Here is a 21,202-nt window from a genome sequence, read left to right on the forward strand (position 1 = left end):
AAGAGGCTGGGTGCCGCACTGAAGCGCTCAACCGGTGAAATGATGACCCGCCTCCTCGCCGAGACCAAGGCGCGACGTCTCGGACGCCGACTAGTGGCGTCCGCGATAGAAGAGACAAGGAGCTGGCTGCCAGCCGCAGCCGGACTCACATCACCATTGAGCGCGACCAAGACGGCCGCCCAAGAGCAGTGCGGCGACGAGACGATTGTCCGCCTCCCCCTCCCTGTAGGGAGAGGCGCATTTCCCCGCCGCCTGTTGGCCACCCGTCACTCGGCGACCGCCTTGGCCACCGAGAAGGAATCGGAGAAAATGATGCCCGCCACCGGATCAACCACCTCAATCGATCCCTGATGCTAGAAGAGGAAGATGAGCTGGGTCTGCCTTGCTTTGGCCCCCGCGACCGAGACGAACACTTCCCAGAGGGTTCACGCTCCCAAGAGATACACCCAAGTACACCGGCTCCGTGAAGCCGGAAGACTGGCTGGTCAACTAATCTACAGCCATCAGCATCGCCAACGGCAACAAGTGCGTTGCCGTGAAGTACGTTCCGCTCATGCTCCAGGGCACAACCCGGACGTGGCTGAACAGCCTGAAGCCCCGCAGCATCAACAGCTGGGTAGATTTCACTGAAGCCTTCATCCGCAACTTCACCAGCACGTACAAGGGGCCGCCCAAGCCTCGCCAGCTCTCCTTGTGTGTCCAGGGCCCCAACGAGTCCACTCGCGACTACCTCACGCGCTGGGCCGAGCTGCGCAACTCTTGCGAGGGTGTGCACGAGGTGCAGGCCATCGAGTACTTCACTACCGGGTGCCGAGAGGGCACCCTCCTCAAGCACAAGCTTCTTTGTGACAAGCCGGCGACCCTCGACGAACTGATGATCATAGCAGACAAGTACGCCACGGCCGACTCCTCCATGAAGGCGGAGATCCAAGTTAATGCGTCGGGCAAGGTGGCCCCTCAAGCTCCTCGGACCCCGGCTGGTGACACCAGTCGGAGACAGCAACCGAACGACAAAAAGCGCAAGGCCAGGCAGCCGCCTTCCACGAGCCGGCAGGTGGCGACAGTCGAAGACCAGCAGCCAGAAGGGCAGCCACCTCTTAAACGCCAGAAGGGCGGCAAGCCCAATTGGTTGCCTGCCTTCTCGTACGAACAGACTCTCGATGCACCCTACAAGTTCCACAGCGGCGCGAAGCCGTCCAACCACACCACTCGGAAATGCCACTGGCTCACCAGGATCGCCAAGGGTGATGGACTCCAGCCTCCTCCGCCTGGCGGCCCGCCGCCTCCTCCTCCTCAGCAGTCGGCGGTCCGGCCAGTCGGCGCGATAGAAGATGAGTATCCTGAAGAACATGGAGCTTATGTCGTGTTCACCAGCGTGGCTGACGACAGGCACAGTAGACGGCAACGACAACAAGAAGTAAATGCAGTAGCATCAGAGACCCCCGAGTTCATAAATTGGTCTGAGAAGCCCATCAGTTGGAGCAGAGCCGACCACCCAGAGGTGATGCCCAATCCCGGTTCTTATGCTCTGGTGTTGGATGCCACCTTTTCCACGGAGAGGCGGGCTGCTTGCTTCTGCCGAGTTCTGATTGATGGCGGCAGCAGCATCAACATCTTGTACAAAGATACTATGGAGAAATTGGGAATCAAGCAGATACATCTCCAGCCCAGCCGGACTGTATTCCGTGGCATAGTTCTTGGCCTTTCCTGCTCACCAATCGGCAAGACACAGATCGACGTCCTCTTCGGAGACAAAGAACACTTTTGCCGAGAGCCTGTCTGGTTTGAGGTGGTGGACCTTGAGAGCCCGTACCATGCGCTACTTGGCCGGCCTTCCCTGGCCAAGTTCATGGCGGTCCCCCACTATGCTTACCTTAAGATGAAGATGCCGAGCTCCATGGGAATCCTGACCATAGCAGGGGATTACAAGAAGTCATCCGCCTGTGCAGCAGACAGCAGCCGGCTAGCCGAGTCCCTTGTGATCGCGGCCGAGAAGCGGCTCCTGGACCGGGTTGTGGCAATGGCAGGCAAGCAGCCGGACATGTCACCCAACCCGAAGGAGTTGGAAGCCGAGGGCTCGTTCAAGCCGGCGAAAGAAACAAAGAAGATACCCTTGGACCCGGAGCACCCGGAGAGGCACGCTGCCATAGGTGCAAACCTTGACAGCAAATAGGAAAGTGAGCTCGTCGAATTCCTCCGTGAGAATCGGGACATCTTTGCATGGTCTCCCAAGGACATGCCTGGTGTTCCGACGGATTTCGCTGAGCACAAGCTACATGTACTCTGATGCAAAGCCAGTCAGGCAGCCCTTGCGCTGCCTGTCAGGAGAGTAGAGAAGAGTTGTTGGAGAAGAGATAGCCCGGCTTCTAGCAGCCGGCTTCATCATGGAAGTGTTCTTTCTAGAGTGGTTAGCCAACCCGGTCCTTGTACTGAAGAAGAATAAACAGTGGCGCATGTGTATTGATTATACCAGCCTCAACAAAGCTTGCCCCAAAGATCCCTTTGCTTTGCCAAGGATTGACCAAGTGATAGACTCCACAGCCAGATGAGAGCTGCTGAGTTTCTTGGATGCATACTCAGGGTACCATCAGATCAAGCTGAACCCAGCCGACAGGCTAAAGACCGCCTTCATCACGCCATTCGAAGCCTTCTGTTACCTGACCATGACGTTCGGCTTGAGGAATGCCGGCGCCATGTTTCAGTGTTGCATGGAGAAGTGTCTCCTCAAGCAACTCGGCAGAAACGCCCATGTCTATGTGGATGATGTAGTGGTGAAGACGGAGAAGCGTGGAACGCTGCTAGAAGACCTCAAGGAGACATTTGAAAACTTGCGCCGATTCCAGATCAAGCTCAGCCCAGAGAAATGCGTCTTTGGAGTGCCAGCCGGCCAGCTTCTTGGCTTTCTGGTCTCAAAGCACGGCATATATTGCAACCCTGTGAAGATTAAGGCCATCGAGAGGATGGGGGTGCCCACCCGACTGCTGGACGTGCAAAAGTTCACCGGCTACATGGCATCCATCAGTCGTTTCATCAGTCGGCTGGGCGAGAAGGCTCTTCATCTGTACCAGCTCATGAAGAAGACCTCTTTTTTCGAGTGGAACGACAAGGCGGATGAAGCTTTTCTCCAGCTGAAGAAGATGTTGACCACTCCGCCTGTCCTGGCGGCTCCGACTCCTAATGATCCCATGCTCCTCTACATCGCCGCCACCAGCCGGGTGGTCAGCACAGTCATAGTTATGGAACGCAAGGAAGAAGGCAACGCACTACCAGTCCAGAGGCCGGTGTATTACCTGAGTGAAGTGTTGTCAGCCTCCAAGCAGAACTACCCCCACTATCAGAAGATGTGCTATGGCGTGCACTTCGCCGCCAAGAAGCTGAAGCCATACTTTCAAGAACACCCAATCAATGTGGTCTGCACTGCCCCAGTTGCCGAGATCATTGGAGGTCGGGATGCTTCAGGCCGAGTGGCCAAATGGGCCATAGATTTGGCCCCCTACACCATCCACTACCAACCTCGCGCCGCCATCAAGTCACAAGCGCTGGCCGACTTCCTCGTCGACTGGGCCGAGACCCAGCGCCACACTCCACCCATTGGCGGATGCACTTTGATGGTTCCAAGATGCGCACCGGTTTGGGAGCCGGCATCGTCCTCACCTCTCCCAAAGGAGACAAGCTCAGATATGTGCTGCAAATCCATTTTGCCGCCTCCAACAACGTTGCTGAATACGAAGCACTCATTCACGGGCTTCGGCTTGCCAAGGAACTCGGCATTCACCGGATCCTGTGCTATGGTGATTCCGAATTGGTGGTCCAGCAGTCGTCTGGCGACTGGGACGCCAAGGATGCACATATGGCCAGCTACCGCTTCCTCGTTCAGCAGCTCAGTGTATACTTTGAAGGGTGCTAGTTACTCCATGTGCCAAGAAATGACAATGAGCAAGCTGATGCTTTGGCACAGATTGGCTCTACCCGGCAAGCAATACCAGCCGGTGTCGCCCTACAACGCCTCCTCAAGCCATCTGTCAAGCCGTCACCAGAATCAGACTCCATCTCTGTACCGGCTCCTCCTGAAGCAGTTGGACCCCACTTGAGGACCCCGGCAGCCGGCGTGGGGAATTCGACAGGCGGCCCGGGGACTGCAGTAGTCGCACCCGGCCTGGGGACTTCAGAGCCCGGCCCGGGGACAGCAGCAGTCGGCCCGGGGACTTCATCAACTCAGCAAATGGCAGCCGACTCCAACCCGCCGCCTCCCGGCCCAACCGCCCTGGTGCAAGTAGCAGTCCTAGCAGTTGAAGAAATTGCAGCACCTTCCTGGGCTCAGCCCATCCTCAACTTTCTGGTGAACAAAGAGTTGCCGACTGATGAGATCTCGGCCGGCAAGTGCAACGACGGGCAGCAGCAGACACCATCGTCAACAAAGAACTTGTGAGGCGCAGTGTGACTGGTGTTTACCAGCACTGCATGGAGCCAGAACAAGGCCACGCAATCCTCAAAGATATCCATCAAGGCGAGTGTGGTCACCACGCGGCTACAAGAGCACTCGTGGCCAAAGCTTTCCGCCACGGTTTTTTCTGGCCGACTGTGCTAGAAGACGCCAAAGACTTGGTCCAGAAATGCAAAGGGTGCCAGAAGTTCCGTTCCAAGCAATATCAGCCGGTTTCTGCACTCAAGACCATCCCCATAGCCTGGCCCTTCGCTGTCTGGGGGCTGGATATGGTGGGACCATTCAAGACAGCACGCGGTGGCATGACTCATCTGCTTGTCGCAGTGGACAAGTTCAGCAAGTGGATAGAAGCAAAGCTAATTAAAAAATTGAATGGTCCGACTGCTGTGACTTCCATCTCCAACATCACCATACGGTATGGCATACCACACAGCATCATCACTGACAACAGCACAAACTTCGCCAAAGGCGCCTTGGCCTGTTTCTGCGCGACGCAGGGCATCCGACTAGACCTAGCGTGCGTTGCCCATCCGCAGTCAAACGGCCAGGTGGAGCGAGCAAACAGCCTCATTTTGTCCGGCATCAAGCCCCGACTGGTCGAGCCTCTGGAGCGGTCGGCCGGCTGTTGGCTCAACGAGCTGCCGGCCGTCCTCTGGAGCCTGCGCACAACTCCGAACAAGTACCGGCTTCACGCCTTTCTTCCTCATCTACGGTGCCAAAGCCATTATCCCGGTGGACATATAATTCGACTCCCCTCGAGTCACCATGTACACCGAAGAGGAGGCAAAGAAGCACAAGAAGACGGTGTCGATCTGCTGGAAGAGGGCCGACTGTTAGCACTCAGCCGGTCCACCATCTACCAGCAGAGCCTGCACCGATACTACAACCGGAAGGTCAAGCCAAGATCCTTCCAAGAGGGAGACCTTGTGCTCCGGCTGATCCAGTGAACAGCCGGCCAACACAAGCTCTCGGCACCTTGCGAAGGCCCCTTCATCATCAGCAAGGTGTTGGGCAACGACTCCCACTACCTGATCGATGCTCAGAAGCCTCGAGCAGGCAAAAGAGACGACTCCGGCAAGGAGACGGAGCGACCATGGAATGCAAATCTCCTTCGAAGGTTTTACACTTGATGCAGTATGTACCACGCCAACTTTTGTATTAAGTACAAAGACTCCGGGTCCCCCGAGAAGAGCTCGGGGACTGCCCTCTTTTATCTATATGATAAGTATTACGCCTATCAATGTGTTATTTCATTATTTCTCCTCGCACCGGGTTCGACCAGTCGACCCGGGGACTCGCCGCCTTGTACTATGTAATGCTTCCTGCAGCCGGACAAGTAATGTGTTGGCACTTAAGCCTTCTCCTGCCAGAAGCCGCAGCTCGCAGAGCGACTGTCCGGTGGGCAGGAGTTAAGGAAGAAAGGGTGTTCGCATGAAAAATGGCTAAGGACCCAAAGCATGCACATAGTTCAAGCCGGCTTCCTGCTTCGCCGACCGACTGCTGAGCAGCCGGCCGGCCGTCTTCTGCTTAACTTGCTAGAAAAATCTAATCGTCTAAGTACTTGCCTCCCCGAAAGTGGCTAAGTACTTGACCCAGCCACAGTCCGCAGAGCGGCTGTTTGGCTGGCAAGATGGCAACCTAGGAAAGGCGGCAAAGGAAAAAGGCCAAAGAGCAGAAAGCAAGGAAAGATAGAACTCGGCAAAAATATTTACATATCAAAAGGCCCTTGGCCAACATTCAACAGAAGTTTGAAATACACCCCGCGGGTGGAATTGTGCGAAGTTGACAAAGTTGTCAAGACTGATAAGCAGGTAGAAACAAAAGGTAAATTGGCAGCCTAGGAAGCAGCAGACGGGTTCGGCGGAATGGTGGAGTCGGTGGTGCCGGTTGGTGGAGCGGCCGGCTGGTCGGTTTCCGCTTGGTTTCCTTCAGCAGCAGCCGGCTCACTCAGGCATGGCTCGTTGCTAGAGGCACGGTCGAGCTGAGGCTGGTCGTCTGCTCCAACTTCTGGCTCCTCCTCTTCAATTTCCTCCTCCTCCCCGCCTTCTCCTTCGTCGTTGAAGTCGATCACTTCGGCCGAGTTCTTGCCGTCCTCTGGGTTCAGCCCGAACCACTCCTACGGCTCCTCGATACCGTTCTCAGCCAGCTCAGGAACGAAGACGCTGGTGTTGGTGTACTCGGCGATTGCCGCAGCCCGCTGCACAAGTTCACGCTCCACCGCCACCAGCTCCTCTTGGGCTTCCAATCGGAGCGTGGCCAACTGGGCTAGGTTTTGCCCAGGGTACCACGCCTTGACGAACTCCAAGGCCCGGCGTGCCACAGCCCGGGCCGATGAACCGTTCCAAGCCTCAAGGTGGCCATCCGCCAGCTCTAGCCAGTAGGCAGTCCGGCTAGGTGTACGTGGAACCGGCATGTCTGGCCACAGGGCGGCGATCGCCTGAGCGCCGACACGCTGAAGACGGCGCAACATCCGATGAGCCGGCCGAAGACGAGCCTGGATGCTGAGAAGCTACTCGCTAAGGGTCCGGGGCGCGTCGGCAGCGATCTCCGCACCTGCCGCCCGCCGCCCTTTGCGATCGGCCTCGATGGCCTGATTGGCGGCACCGGAGTGTCCAGGGAAGAAGTCTGCTCAAACAGAAAGCAAGAAAGCCAAAGTTAGAAACAAGAGGCCGGCGGCTCGAAGAAAGAGTAAAGAAGGAAGCTCACCATCAACCATGTCTTCAATCTCGCCGAAGCCGGCGGTCAGCATTGCCTCCTTCTCGGTGCAGGCGGAGCGTTCGGTCTCGAACTCGGCAAGGAGACAGGCCTCTTTGTCCTCCGCCTCCTTCTGGGTCTTCTTGAGAAGCTCCGCCTGCTCCGCCAGTTGCGTGACCAGCCGGTCATGATCTTCGGCCAGCTTGCTGCAGTCCGCCTCCTTGGCATGCAGCGCGGTGTTGGCTTCGCCCAGCTGCTGCTGTAGGGCAGCGTTGGCCTCTACAAAAGTAGAAGAAGAAAAAGACATCAACAATCAACAAGGAGAGAAACAGTTGCCGGGGAGATTCGGACCGACTGCTCAGCAGTCAGCTCGAATCTTTGGGACTACAGCCCGCGGGTGCGCCAGCGCGCCCCCGCAGAGAAAGAAGTTGTCACTAGCTACCAAGAAGAATAGTCGCCGGGGAGATCCGGCCCGACTGCTCAGCTGTCGGCCCGAATCTCGGGGACTACAGCCCGTGGGTGCGCCAGCGCACCCCCGTGGAGAATGAAAACAAAGACTTACTCCGGCTTTCCAACAAGTCGGCGGTCCGTTGAGTTAGCTCCTGGACTTTGGAGTTGAAGGCGGCTGCGCGAAGGTTATAATAATCCTGCAGTGAAGATATCAAACAATGTTAGTACTCGGGGCTTGCCAGTTAAAGTTCCGAGCCGCCTGCTCAGCAGCCGGCCCAAAAATCGGGGACTACACCCAGTGGGTGCGCTGGTGCGCCCCCACAGAGAAGTATAAGAAATACAAAGTGAAGAACCAAGAAGCTTACCCGGACGGCTGCTCGCGACTCCACGAACACCTTGTTGCAGTGTTTGAGAGCATCGGCTTCAGCGCGGAGCTTGGCCTGGACGTCCAGGATCGCCTTATTCAAAGGGCCTGTCCAGCACCCCGCACCCACTCAGTGGGTGCGGCGCTGGTCGCCTCGGCGTCCGGGATCAAAGAGCTCGCGGCACCGGTCTCCAGCGGGCGTGGTGCCGAGGCGGCCTTTGAAAACCGGCGGCACGATGGTGTGTGGACCTCGGGAGTCAGGCCGGTTACCATCTCGTCTCCGGCTGGTGGCACCGGTGCGTCCGCTGGCTGCTTGTCTCGCGTATCTCTTGATAGCGGTGGCGGAGGCACGGCCACGTCCGGCATGACGACATCACCGTCGTCCCTCTCCATGATCGGGTGCTCGTCGCCGGCTCCCCCAGCCGGTGCCACGAACTCTGGTGGTGGCGGCGCGGAGTTCAGGGGGATGACGAATAACGCCGACTGGTGGCGCGCGGCCTTTTCGTCTTGCTCCTTCGCCGCGGTAGCGGACTCGGCCTTCGCCAGCTTCTTCAAGGCGGCGGCTTCCACCTTGTCTGCCTCCGCCTTCTCCAGGCGGGCGGTTTCCTGTTCCTCGCGCACCTCCCATGCGTTTTGCTCCCGCGCCTCCCGATGGTCGGCGGCCGGATCGATTCGCCGGGTGGTGGGGGAGGTCTCCGCCGACCCAACGATGGAGGTGGCGGCCGACTTCTCGAGAGAGAGCGAAGCCCTAAGTCAAGAAAATAAAGCAAAGGAAGTTCAGAAAGAGTCGACAAGGAAAATAAAGAACAAGGAAATATACTTACGCCGACACCAAGGGAGGCGCCTTCGTGAGCTTCTAAAACTTGGCCGCCTTCGCTGCGGCCTCCTTCCGCTTGGTCGCGGCAGTTAGATTCTTGGCCTTCTTCGGCGTGTTGCCGGACAAGACGGTGCCTTGTTTACGCTTACGCGTGCCACCATGAGCAGTCGGCTCAACGGAGGGGCCCGCGTCCGCCCTACCGGCGCCCCACGTAGGGCGCGGCTCTTCTTCCTCCTCGCCATCGTGAGGCCAAGTCCCAATGCCGCCTTCTTCGGAGCCGCCTGCTTCGTAGACGCCGCCTGTAGCGGTGTCCTCCAAGTCGGCCGCCCCCAAGTCGGGGTCATCCACGTCGCTCACCGCCCGGTCCGGTTCGTAGTCGCCACCCGCCCCTACGATGGCGGTCGTCGCTTCCGACATGTAGATCTGTTTCAAATGGTGAGAGGCCGGCTGAGCAAGACCAAGATCACGACTAAGACGAGTACCAAAAAGAAAGAATTGAAAAACTGACCGCAGGCGGCGGGTCGGCGCGGGAGTATGGCCGCTTGCCGAAGCGCCAAGACCCCTCCAGCTTGAGGCCGGAGATCTCGTTCACCAAGTTATCAACCTTGGCAGCCGACATCTCCTTGGTACTCAGTCGGCACGTGTCGCGATGCCCGCTCATCCGGCTGATCAAGTGAGGCGGGCCTTGGAGGGGGAGAACCCGGCGCACGACGAAGGCAACCAACAAGTCGGACGCCTTGAGGCCTTCGGCGTCGGTCAGCTCCCGGAGTCATTGGATGGCGGCGGCGCCGTCTACTGATACCGGCTTCGGCTTGTAGCCCCAACTTGCCCGACGCTCAGCCGGCGGACCGGCTTCATAAGCCGGCAGGTTGATGAAGTTGACGGCCGGGTCCACGTTCTCCACATAGAAGTAAGATTGCTGCCAGATCTTGACCGATTGGGGCAGCTTGATGGTGGGGAAGGCATTCTTCGGCGACGGCCGGTGCACCGCGACGAAGGCACCACACTGAGCTTGGTGTAGAAGAACGCTCCCCACAACTCGATGGTGGGGAGGATGCCGAGATAGCCTTCGCACATCGTGACGAATGCGGCCAGGAGCATCACGGTGTTGGGCGTGATGTGATGAGGCTGGAGGTGCTAAAACTCGAGGAACGAGTGGAGGAAGCCGCTCACCGGCAGGCCGAAGCCGCGGATGAAGTGCGAGCGGAAGACGACCCGCTCGCCCTCCCCCGGCGCCGGCGAGATCTCCCCCGCCGGTGGCGCGCGCGCCTTCACGTAGCCTGCGCCAGGAAGACCCCGTGTCTCGCAGAGGAAGGTGATGTGGTCCTCATTGACATTCGACCCGTCCCAGTCCCCTCCCCGCTCACGCGCCATGGAGAACTCGACGAAGAGAATGGCGCGGCGGCGGGGGGGCTAAGAATGGAGCAGGGCCAAGAGGGTTCGGGGCGGCCGAGCTCAACGGAGCGAACATCGGCAACGCTCCGGCGTGGCTCGGGGGTGCTGCGACAAGAGGAAGGAGAAGGAGGCAAGAACGGGGTGGAGGGCCGCGCGTGCTCCGCCGCTCCCGCTCCTCCCCCTGCTTATAGTCTACGGGCTATGAAGCCGAGGGGGCGGGCGTGGGATCGTGGGATTAACTGTGCCCACGACCCCATGTTCCCACCTTTATCGTGCGAGTTACTGCGTGCAGTAACTCCGCGGGGAAACTCAACCGCCCGCCTCGGCCGTAGCGGATCCGCTCGCGTGCCGAGGCCCGGTGGTGGCGGGCCCAACTTGCAGTCGCGTCCCATCGCGCGCGTGGTCTGGCAGGCTGGCCCGGCTAGCTGACACCACGTGGAACGCCCAGGGCGGGCAGCGGTGCTAGAAGCTTAGCTAACACGCCACCTAGTTCCCGCCATTGCGTTCAAAGTTTCAGACAAATCCGACTGGACGTGGCCGTATCCTACTAGTCGGCTTGCTAGGAGTCGGATGAAGCTTCCGTCCAGAGCACCCGGGAAAGAAACTGTTGAGGCTCCTCGGCCCCTTGGCCACGGCACCACACCAGCTTCGGGGACTACTGTCGGAGTAATGGGCCACGGGTAGCCTAACCCGAGTCCCCGAACCTTTCTAGACATCAGGGCCGGCTGCGCCCCTCAAGACGTCAAGATGAAGCGCCGCCTTCTGGTGGCCGACTGGCTGAACGGCCGACTGCCAGAAGATGGCCATGCTCAGGAAGGCGGCTCCAAGACGGGCCGACTCCTAGCAGGCGGCCTCCATAAAGGCCGCCTCCTAGCAGTCGGCCCCCGGTGCCCTCAAAGTCTGCGCCCCCATTAAGAAGACAAGACGGTGCAAGGCTACAGTGTAGCCCATCACCCCAATATCCAGGGCCGGGCATGGCCTCAGTGCTCCGTACAGGCGGAGATCTCCGCCCGGCGCGGCACTGTTGCCACTCCACCCCTGACATCACAACTGGCAGGCAAGGCCCTGTTCCCACGACAGCCTGTCGGTACGGCCTGCGGGCGGCGGGCCCTACTATGCAGCGAGAGCCCGGAAGACGGCGGAAGCCAGACCAACCGGACCTAAGGGAGGCCGGCTTCCAGCAGGCGGCCTGTTCCTCCCTCGGGGCCGGGCGTGGCCATAGTGCCCTATAGAGGCGGAGATCTCCGCCCGGCGCGGCACTGTTGCCACTCCGCCCCTGGCATCACTCCTGTCAGGCGGAGCCCTGCTCCCACGACCGCCTGTCGGTACGGCCTGAAGACGGCGGGCCCTACTAGGCAGCGAGATCCCGAAAGACGGCGGAGGCCTGACCAGTCGGACCCGAGGGAGGCCGGCTTCTAGCAGTCGGCCCGTTCCTTCCTCCGGGCCCACGCACCATTAACCAGATGAGACACGAAGTGGCTACAGTGATCTCCCACCAAGCGGCGGGGCTGTAGCCACGCCCCCTAACCAAGCGTGCATCATTAGCGTTGCGGCTACAGTAATCAGCAGCCGGCAAGACCCGCGAGCTGCGGAGGCAGCCTGTCGGCTCCGTACCAGACCAGTCGGCGGGGCCCACCGGGCGGCGGGCCCCAGCAGCCGGCGGAGAAGCCGGCGACCAGAGAGACTGACAGTCGGGTCCTACACCCAGCCATATTACCATTGTACCCCTGGGAGGTAGGCCTATATAAAACCCCCAGGGCACCCATGCAAAGGGTTCCAACCTGTTAGAATTAGACTCACACCTAGGGGGGTAGGAGAGCAAGCCTTGCCTTCTTCTACCTCTAGCATACAGCTCGAGGAGCACCATTGTACTCACTAGTTCCTTAGTGATCATGCGGAGACCCCGCAGAGCAGGACTAGGGGTGTTATCTCCTAGGAGAGCCCCGAACCTGGGTAAAGTGCGCCGGCGTTCGTGTCTACCCCTCATCCCGCTTCCAGGCACCGGCGACGTTCTACTCGCTCCCACCATGATAAGCCATCCATTGGCATATGTCGCACCCAACCCCCGACACTAATATTGTTGTGATGTAGGAAATTTTAAACGAGGGCTAAGTTTGTAAATTTCCTCGCATTTGGGACAAGCGCACCCTGAAGACATGGTTCCCCCTTCCTCTCTCCCTCCATTTCCCCATTTGTAATCCGTGGGCGCCAAAACAGCCTCTCCACCCCAGCCTCCTCCGTCCGCCAGCCCATCAACCACCATCCTCCTCCACCATGCCGGAGCTGATACCCCGACACTGTCGTCCATTAGAAGAGATCGACCTCTCTCATCCACGGCTTCAGACCGGGATCCTTGCATCCCATCCTCTCACTTCATCCCCGCCGTCGTCCACCTTGCCGGCACCGCTCCTACGGCCGCCTCGTCCACCGCGCCCCACCGCCACCGTCTACCCTCCTAGATATGCTTCCACACCATCGATAGCCATCACTACCGCAGCACCGTCAAATTCTCAGCAGATGCATACACGGCGCCGCACCAGAGGCGGTACTCTTTCGTATTTGCTGAACTTATTTATCGCAGCAAGAAACTAGATCGCCACTGCTTTACTCTGATTTCTTGTCCATCACTTACTTGCTAGTTTTAAGCAAACATTGGTTGCGAAGTTGCCTTTGTCTGGTTTGCACCTTCATGATCCGCCATGGCACGCTCAACACTATACTCGCAATGCTTATGGTTTTCCCCTTTTATATTCCACACTATTTAAATGACAGTAGACTAAATTTCAAAATTGGGTTAGTCGATTTTTCAGAGCTTGCCGGAGTTCGCCGGTGCGAAGGAAGGGGCTCGTGTGGGGACGGTGGTTGTGGGGGGCGGTGGTGGGGCCTCGCCGAACAAAGAATACTTGACGCGGGTGGGGGCGGGGGTGGGGGTGGGGGTGGCGGAGGAACACAGGCGGTGTGGGGCTGTTCAGGGGAGGGCGGGGGTCGGGGCCGGTGGTTCGGCCGGCGGCCCGTGCGGTGTTCTGTATGGGAAGAATCAGAGACGAGGAAGAATAAGGGTTAGGAGACGTAGGATCTTCATCCAACCGCCTCAAATGGTCGACTGACCCAAATGACAAAAGTCACGCGACTTGCACGCAGACATGCCTTTATAATCCGTACCATCATCGTACCTTCTTAGCACTGCTCCTAAATCCATCAAGCTAAACAACGTGTGAATCATAATTCCAAACTTGTTTCTCAAATACGAATCTGATATGATGCTGATATTACTAAAACAGATAACATTTAATTGGTCAGCTAATGTTCCTACTTTACTTTCGAAAAGCACGTGCACCACATATAGAGAGACAACAGGGAGTTGCATTCTTAATGCGCTCTGGTTCATCATGTGTGGGCACTGCGCAACGAACATTTTATTATCCAAAATCTGCTTGCGCTTGTTTGGCATGTTCCTCTTCCGTTCTTCTTTAATAAGTAGTCTCTCTGTTGCTAAATACAAGTCTTTGTATAGATTCCACCATGGACTACATATGGAGGAAAATGAGTGAATCTACACCCTAAAATGTATACGTATACATCTGTATGTGATCCATAGTGGAAATCTCTACAAAGACTTATATTTCGGAACGGAGGGAGTATGATAGTAGTACAGTATGTTCCTTGTAGTGAAGATGAGCAGGGACATTTGCAGTGTAGAGGTCTCTACGGTCGGTTGTGATGGACACTTTGAACTCTTCGGGCCTCTTTGATTCGTAGGATGTTGTAAACATAGGAATAGGATTTGTAGTGGACTGCCCACTTGAATCCTATGAGATTTGCATGGAAATGCGGGGAGCTGTGTCGCCTTTGAGAGTTACACTGATATTAACAGTACCGCACCTTCGGTTGAAGAGAGCTGGTATCCGAAGCCTTTCTAGCCGTACCGGCAATACTAGCACATATATTCCAGCAAGTTCCACTTTGCTGATTTTACTCCTGATGCTTACAGTTTTCTCGTTATATCTACACTATGATCTGTGTAGCTGCTATGTGTCGCACTAGCTAGCAGTAGTCCACTCTTGAAGCTAAACAACACACCAATCATAAGTCCAAAGCTTTCTTCTTCAAATACGAATTGTGATATGATACTGATATTAGTTAACAGGCACACATTTAATTGGTCAGGTAATGCTCCCACTTTATTTTACAAATGCATGTGGCCACATATAGAGAGACAGCATGGAATTGCATTTCTTTGGGCGTTGTGATTCATCATGAGTGGGCAACCAACATTGTATGCAATGAAGCGGAACCTCAAGAATATGCTTCCTCTTAGATTCTTTAACATGTTCCTCTTTTGTTATTATGTGTTTAGTACGTATAGTATGTTCTTTGTCCGGAAGTGGAGCAGGGACATCTGCAGTCAACAGCTGATAGAGCTGGCCTGTACGTGATCGATGGGCTTTCAATTATTAGCGGCAATACAACACCGTATTTTCCATCCAGTTCCACTTTCTCGATTTATATATCGTGGTTATGGTGTACCCCTTTTATGTACGTTACGATCTGCCTAGTTGTTGTGTGCTCTATTTATCATGGTTTGACAATAAACTCTCTATACAGTATATTATGAACCTATCATCTGCCAACTATCCTTACTTCTGGAACCTATTTTTTGTGTACTTGTGCCAGATTATATTAATGCACGCACCATATTACAGCACACATGAGCTCTCTCATCAGTATCCAGTGATAGCACACAAGGGTTTACAGGGGCGCCCCTATATTAGAATATCCTCTGCATTACAAAGATAATCTCACTACTATTTATGTTTTCATGGTTCTCAGATATTATACGTAATTACAGTGAATATCAGAATCCGTGCATCAGAAGAATATTGTGGAACACTGCAATGACTTAAAATTTTGGCACCAAGGCATTGAGTGCCATTCTGGATGCAATGAGACTCGTACGCTCCCCACTTGTAGATTCTTGTTCAGAATATGATCCTAATGACTATTCTAACCTCGGGGAGTCAAAGGTAGATGGCCTATCCTGTTCACCCATCAAGGTGCCTGTTCTAATTTGGCAAGGTTTTATTGATTGCGCGTATCTTGCATATGTTGTCTTCCATTTCTTCTACTTTCTTGCACCGCCATATGCTTAGTTTACTCATCATATATGTCAAGATGCCATGCCCATCCATTATCAATACATATTCCATCTTTCATCATGCCATGTTTTTCCACTCAAATTTTGTTCTTGTGCATCAGACATCAAAAAGGAAGAGGGTGATTGCCGAACCTGAAGGAGCACTAGCAAAGTCCTTGGAAAACATGGGTGCCGGAGAAATCAGACAGCACCCCACTTATATTGGCTGTACAACCAGTGACATAAAACGTAGGACCGACTTCGGCAGACTGTACCCATACTCCACTGGCCACACCACTAGCCCCACCACACAGGACCTGCACTCGAGCAAAAGGTATGTCGATTTCAGTTGCCATAGCACCAGCCATACCATAGAAAATTCCAATCTAGCAAAAAGTACAGCAACTCCACCGGCCGAAGACCTATCCCAACTGCAGAGACGACCAATTCCTGCAGATTAGAACCCGATTCCAGTTATTCCTAGTTTTAAAAAAAATTCTTTCAATGTTGTTAGGGACTACATGCATATATTCCCATCATGGGAAGATTATACTGAAGACAAACACCATTTTCACATCTTCCTGTCCCGCTTACGTGTAACTGCTATTATTCATGGTGATTATTTTCCTGTCTTCTGTTGATTGAACACATCAATGATTTACATTACATTGTTGTAAGTAGGCGAGGTTCAATCTGGATAGTCATGACGAGCAAAGCTTGCTTGTGCTTTTCAAGGAAGCATTGCAACAATCTCGGTGTTACCTAAGGAAATCACACTTTGATGGTATGAGGCGACCCGACCTCAGACGGTCAAGTCTCTGTGCTTAAGTGTCATCCCTAGATCGGTATGCTGACACACACAGTACTCGAGGATTTATAGTAGAGGTAAATCACATGTATAAAGTAACGTAGAAACTATTACCTCAATCCAAATAGGAACACTACTAGGAAAAGGGCTATAGATGATATGGACACTAATGGCGCACCAGACATGTGGTGCGCCACTACTATATAGCAGTGGCGCACCATGTGTTGGTGCGCCATTAGTTTCCAAATACTAATGGCGCACCACATCCACGGTGCGCCACTAGTAACAATTTTTTTTATTTTTTTTCAAAACTAGTAATGGCGCACCAGGGGATAGTGCGCCATTACTAGTTAAACTAGTAATGGCGCACCACATCCACGGTGCGCCACTAGTAATTTTTTTTCAAATTTTTTTTAATTTTTTTCAAAACTACTAATGGCGCACCGTGTGTGTGGTGCACCATTACTAGTTGAACTAGTAATGGCGCACCACTCCCACGGTGCGCCATTAGTAACTTGCCCCAAAAATTCCACCGAATGCACCCCCCCTGTGGACCACCTTTTCAGTTTTAGAAAAAATAAAAGAAAATGATGGAAATGTCAAAAAAATAAAAGAAAATAAGTTTCCCATGTGATATGTGGTCTACTTGTTGGGAAAATTTACAAATATGAATTTCGACTTTATTTGCAAAATTTCTCTGGAATTTGTAAAATGGGCATAACTTTTGCATACGAACTCGGATTAAAAAGTTTTTTATATGAAAAATCATCTACTCGAAAAGATACATCCGAATTTTACCGGGGGAACCCCGTTAAACATTTTAAGAATCCTCAAAAACCTAACAGAAAAAAGTTACGGGGCTTTTAAGATCCGAAGAGGCAAAAAAATTCAAAAAAAACAAACGCAGTAATGAAGCACCTGCCCATGGTGCACCATTACTATCTTCCCGCCTTCAAAATTCAAACTATATCAAAAAAATAAAAATAATAAAGTGAGTAATGGCGCACCTGCCCACGGTGCGCCATTACTATCTTCCCACCTTCAAAATTCAAAATAAATCAAAAAACTAAAAAAAGTTAGTAATGGCGCACCTGCCCACGATGCGCCATTACTATGCCGTATATATGGCCGGGCGGGGTCCTCTCCTCCTTAACTCTTCATTGTTCTCCTCCACTCCACTCCACCTCTCCTCCACTCCATCTACTCCTCTCCTCCACTCCATCTCCCCTTCTCTCCTCCACCATACTCCCCTCCTCCTCTCCGGCGACCTCCTCCTCCTCTCCGGCGACCTCCTCCTCCTCCTCTCCGGCGACCTCCTCCTCCTCCTCTCCGGCGACCTCCTCCTCCTCCTCTCCGGCGACCTCCTCCTCCTCCTCTCCGGCGACCTCCTCCTCCCTCCTCTCCTCCCCTCCCCTCACGGTTTCTCCTCCCTCCTCTCCGGTGATCTCCTCCTCCCTCCTCTCTGGTGATCTCCTCCTCCGTTCTCTCCGGTGATCTCCTCCTCCCTCCTCTCCGGTGAGCTCCTCCTCTCCTCTCCTCCCCTCCCCTCATGGTTTCTCCTTCCTCCTCCCCGATGCTCCAGTGAACTCCTCTCCGGTGACCTCCTCCTCCTCTCCGGCGATGTAGGAGAGCGCCTCTCCGGTGACCTCCTCCTCCTCCTCTCCGGTGACCTCGGCCCTCCTCTCCGGCGAACTCCTCTCCGGCAAAAGAACACGGCAAAAGAACGTACAAGATCCCAAAACAAGAACAAAATTTGAAAAAAATATCATGCAAAAAACGAGAAAAAAATGGGCAAAAAATCGCGATCCAGATCCAAATTCAAAATTCAAAAATAGCAATGGCGCATCACCCCGCAGTGCGCCATTAGTATGGCAAAGCACATGTGTAAATATCGCCCCCTGGGAGGCACACTAATGGCGCATGTTGGTCTATACTAATGGCGCACGGCGCGATGCGCCATTAGTATACCAGATACTAATGGCGCACCAGTGGTGCGCCATTAGTATTTAATACTAGTGGCGTGGTACTAGTGGCGCACCAGTAGTGCGCCATTAGTAGGCAAAACTGGTGCGCCACTAGTAGGCCTTTTCCTAGTAGTGGAAGTAACGAGGTTGTGGATTCCCATCAACACCAACGGCAAGGTTGAGTGTAGAAAGCGTAACCCTAACGTATCACTTACTCGTCGTAAGATTCCTGCAACATGAGACGTTGCAGCCACAAAGGGTCCGTACATTGAATGTACTGGCAAATTCACACCATAGGATAATGATGAATTATAACTATCACTATATGCATATTTGGCTGGTGGAAAAGCTCTATGGTTAACATGTTTTTGCGAAAAGCCAATTTTTCCCTACAACAAAGGAATATATTTTATTTAACTACAAAGTTTGTTGAAAAATATTGAGAAGGTAAACCCCCTCTCAATCCCAATTAAAAGTAATCATTAACAACCCAACAAATTATTTAAGTAACGTGATGAGATCAACAGGATAATCCAAGAACCGGATACTCAAGATTGTCCATAACCAGGGACACGGCTAACCATGATTAGTTTGTACACTCTGCAGAGGTTTGCGCACTTTTCCCCACAAGACTCGATCTCCTCCGTTTGATTTCTCGCACTACATGATGTTTGAGAAATGGATGACTGAGACATTGTCTTTCCGAAGCGTTAGCACCTTACGATGGGTAGACCGTACCACCTACATCCCCTACATCTGCTAGTCTACCACTATAAGAGTTCACACGACTTAATCAACTATGCTAGAGCCCATAATATCTTGTGGCTGCACACGGAAGTTTCTAGTATGAATAATCGCATGATCCCTTTGAGCCTGGGTGGCAGTCCATAGGAGAATCACACGGTACCCCGGGATTTCCAAAAAATACAGACAATCACTGGAATTCCCCAGGTGCCTCAATCCACCCAGATGTGTATTCAAGTTGCCACCTTAAGTTGAACCATTAATTAACAATCTCACATCTGTCATGAATACTCTCAAACCCAATCCACGTCTACGAGCATAGCATAGCAGTATAAGCATAACGTAATAGTAACTTCTAAGGTTTGAACGCAGGGCAATAGGTTCCTACCTCATCAACTACTTCCTAATACCCACATGTTATCAATCCTACTCATGCAATGTTTGAGGGTGAAACTAATGCATAAAAACTGGGTATGGAAGGGATATGATCAAAGTGTGAACTTGCCTGCATTGTTGATGAAGATGATTCGCACTCAAAACTCTTCATAGTTCTACTCGTCACACTCCAAGAAATCTATCGTAAGCAAGCAATGGTAACCACACATAAGCAATCACTCAAAAGATCAGAAAGAACGAAAATGACTATTCGGAAAACATCAAAAGCAAGCAAATAACTCTTGCAACATAAAACAATTTCTAACAGTACCAAAATTGGGTGAATTTGGCCTTATCAGAAAGTTTAGGTCAAGAGCTTTAATTTGCAAAAAGAATCAACTCAAACGGAGTTATAAAACTCATGTTATGAACAAAAGAAGTTCAAATACAAATCTGTTTGAAATCAAATTTTAAAACTTTCAAAAAACATGTTTAAGTTGTTTTACTGGAAAGAGGAGATCATAACGAAGAAGTGGGCATTGGTTTCGTTGGATTTGGATAAACAGGTAAAAAGATGTGGTCGTTTGAAGACTAAGGACTAATCTATAAAAACTTTAATCGCAGATAGGTCCCTGACGAAAAAATATAACAGAAAAGGAAAAACCTAAAAAGCGAATGCTCGTTAACTAGTTCTAAACAGAGAACGTTCATTGAATAGATCTAACTAAAAAAACTAAAACGGACTAAAAAGAAAAACCGAAAACTAGAAAAAAGGATCGGGGTTATACCAGTTCGGCCGGCTTGGTGGTTTAGGCGGAGAAAACCGCCGGCGGGACGGCGAACAGCGGGCGGCAGGCGGCGGCTCCGGTGAGAGGCGAGGCGAGGCGGCGCGCGTGCGGCGGCGGCGGCGGTAACAGCGGCAGCAGCACGCGGCGGCGGTGAACCAACGCGGCAGCGGCGGCTCAGATTGGGCGTGGGCGGCGGCGGCGGTGGTCTGCGGCGGCGGCGGCTCGGATGCGAGGGCGGCGGTGCGGCTCGGGAGGAGGAGAAAAGAGGGGGCCGGGGTCGGGCTCGCCTTATAAAGGCCAGGGGAGGGGCGGTGGCGTGGGCAAGGGGCTGGATGAGGCCGGGGCGAAGACGGCGGCGGCGGCGGAGTCGTGCGGGAAGCGGACTCTGTCGTCCGGTCGGGGACAACACAGCGGTGGGCCGGCGCGGTCGGCGGGGCCTGGGGCCGGCCCAGTCGGCGGAAAGATTGTTTTTAAATAAACATTTTTCCTGCAAAACAAAAAAATAAAGAAAACAAAATAAATAAAAATATTATAAAGGCATATAATATATCAAAATTTTCAGAAAAAGATTTCATACAGCGTGAACATTTTTCTAGCATCAAATAAAATCCAAAAAAATTTAAGTATATCAAACAGTGCTGCTGGTGCAATAAAAACTCAATAAAATCATTTTAAAAATACCAAAATTAATTCAAATTTATTTCTCTCCAATTTTATGATGTAGGGAATCATTTTACCCTAATTTCCATATATTTTTATTTTGGAGAAAAATAATTTTAATAAAACCCAAATAACTCCAAATTAAAATAATTTCAAAAGGACTTTGAATTCAATCCTTTATAAACTTCCAACTCATATTTCATATGTTTTGAAGAAGTCATTTTATCTTCTCTCATGAAAATCATTGAGTTGCTTAAAGTTTCTGAGTTGGAAAATATTTCCAAACGAATTCAAATATTTTCAAAAACCCTTTTCATTTATTTAAATGGAAGTAGTCATGTCATCTTCTCTCTAGGGTTTTGTATTTGAAAAGAATTTGAATTCACAGAGATCATAAAAGCAAAAATGAAAGTTTGGGAAAGTCCTTTTATTCCCTCTCATTTAACTTCAAAAAGTTTCAAAATTCACTCAATTCACGCAAGCAACCACACCACAATCAAACAATCAATCAAATCTATCTATTTATATAACATTCCAAAATTTAGAATTTTGGGATGTTACATGG

Source organism: Aegilops tauschii, chromosome 1, assembly GCF_002575655.3.
Source record: "Aegilops tauschii subsp. strangulata cultivar AL8/78 chromosome 1, Aet v6.0, whole genome shotgun sequence".
Taxonomy (NCBI): Eukaryota; Viridiplantae; Streptophyta; class Magnoliopsida; order Poales; family Poaceae; genus Aegilops; species Aegilops tauschii.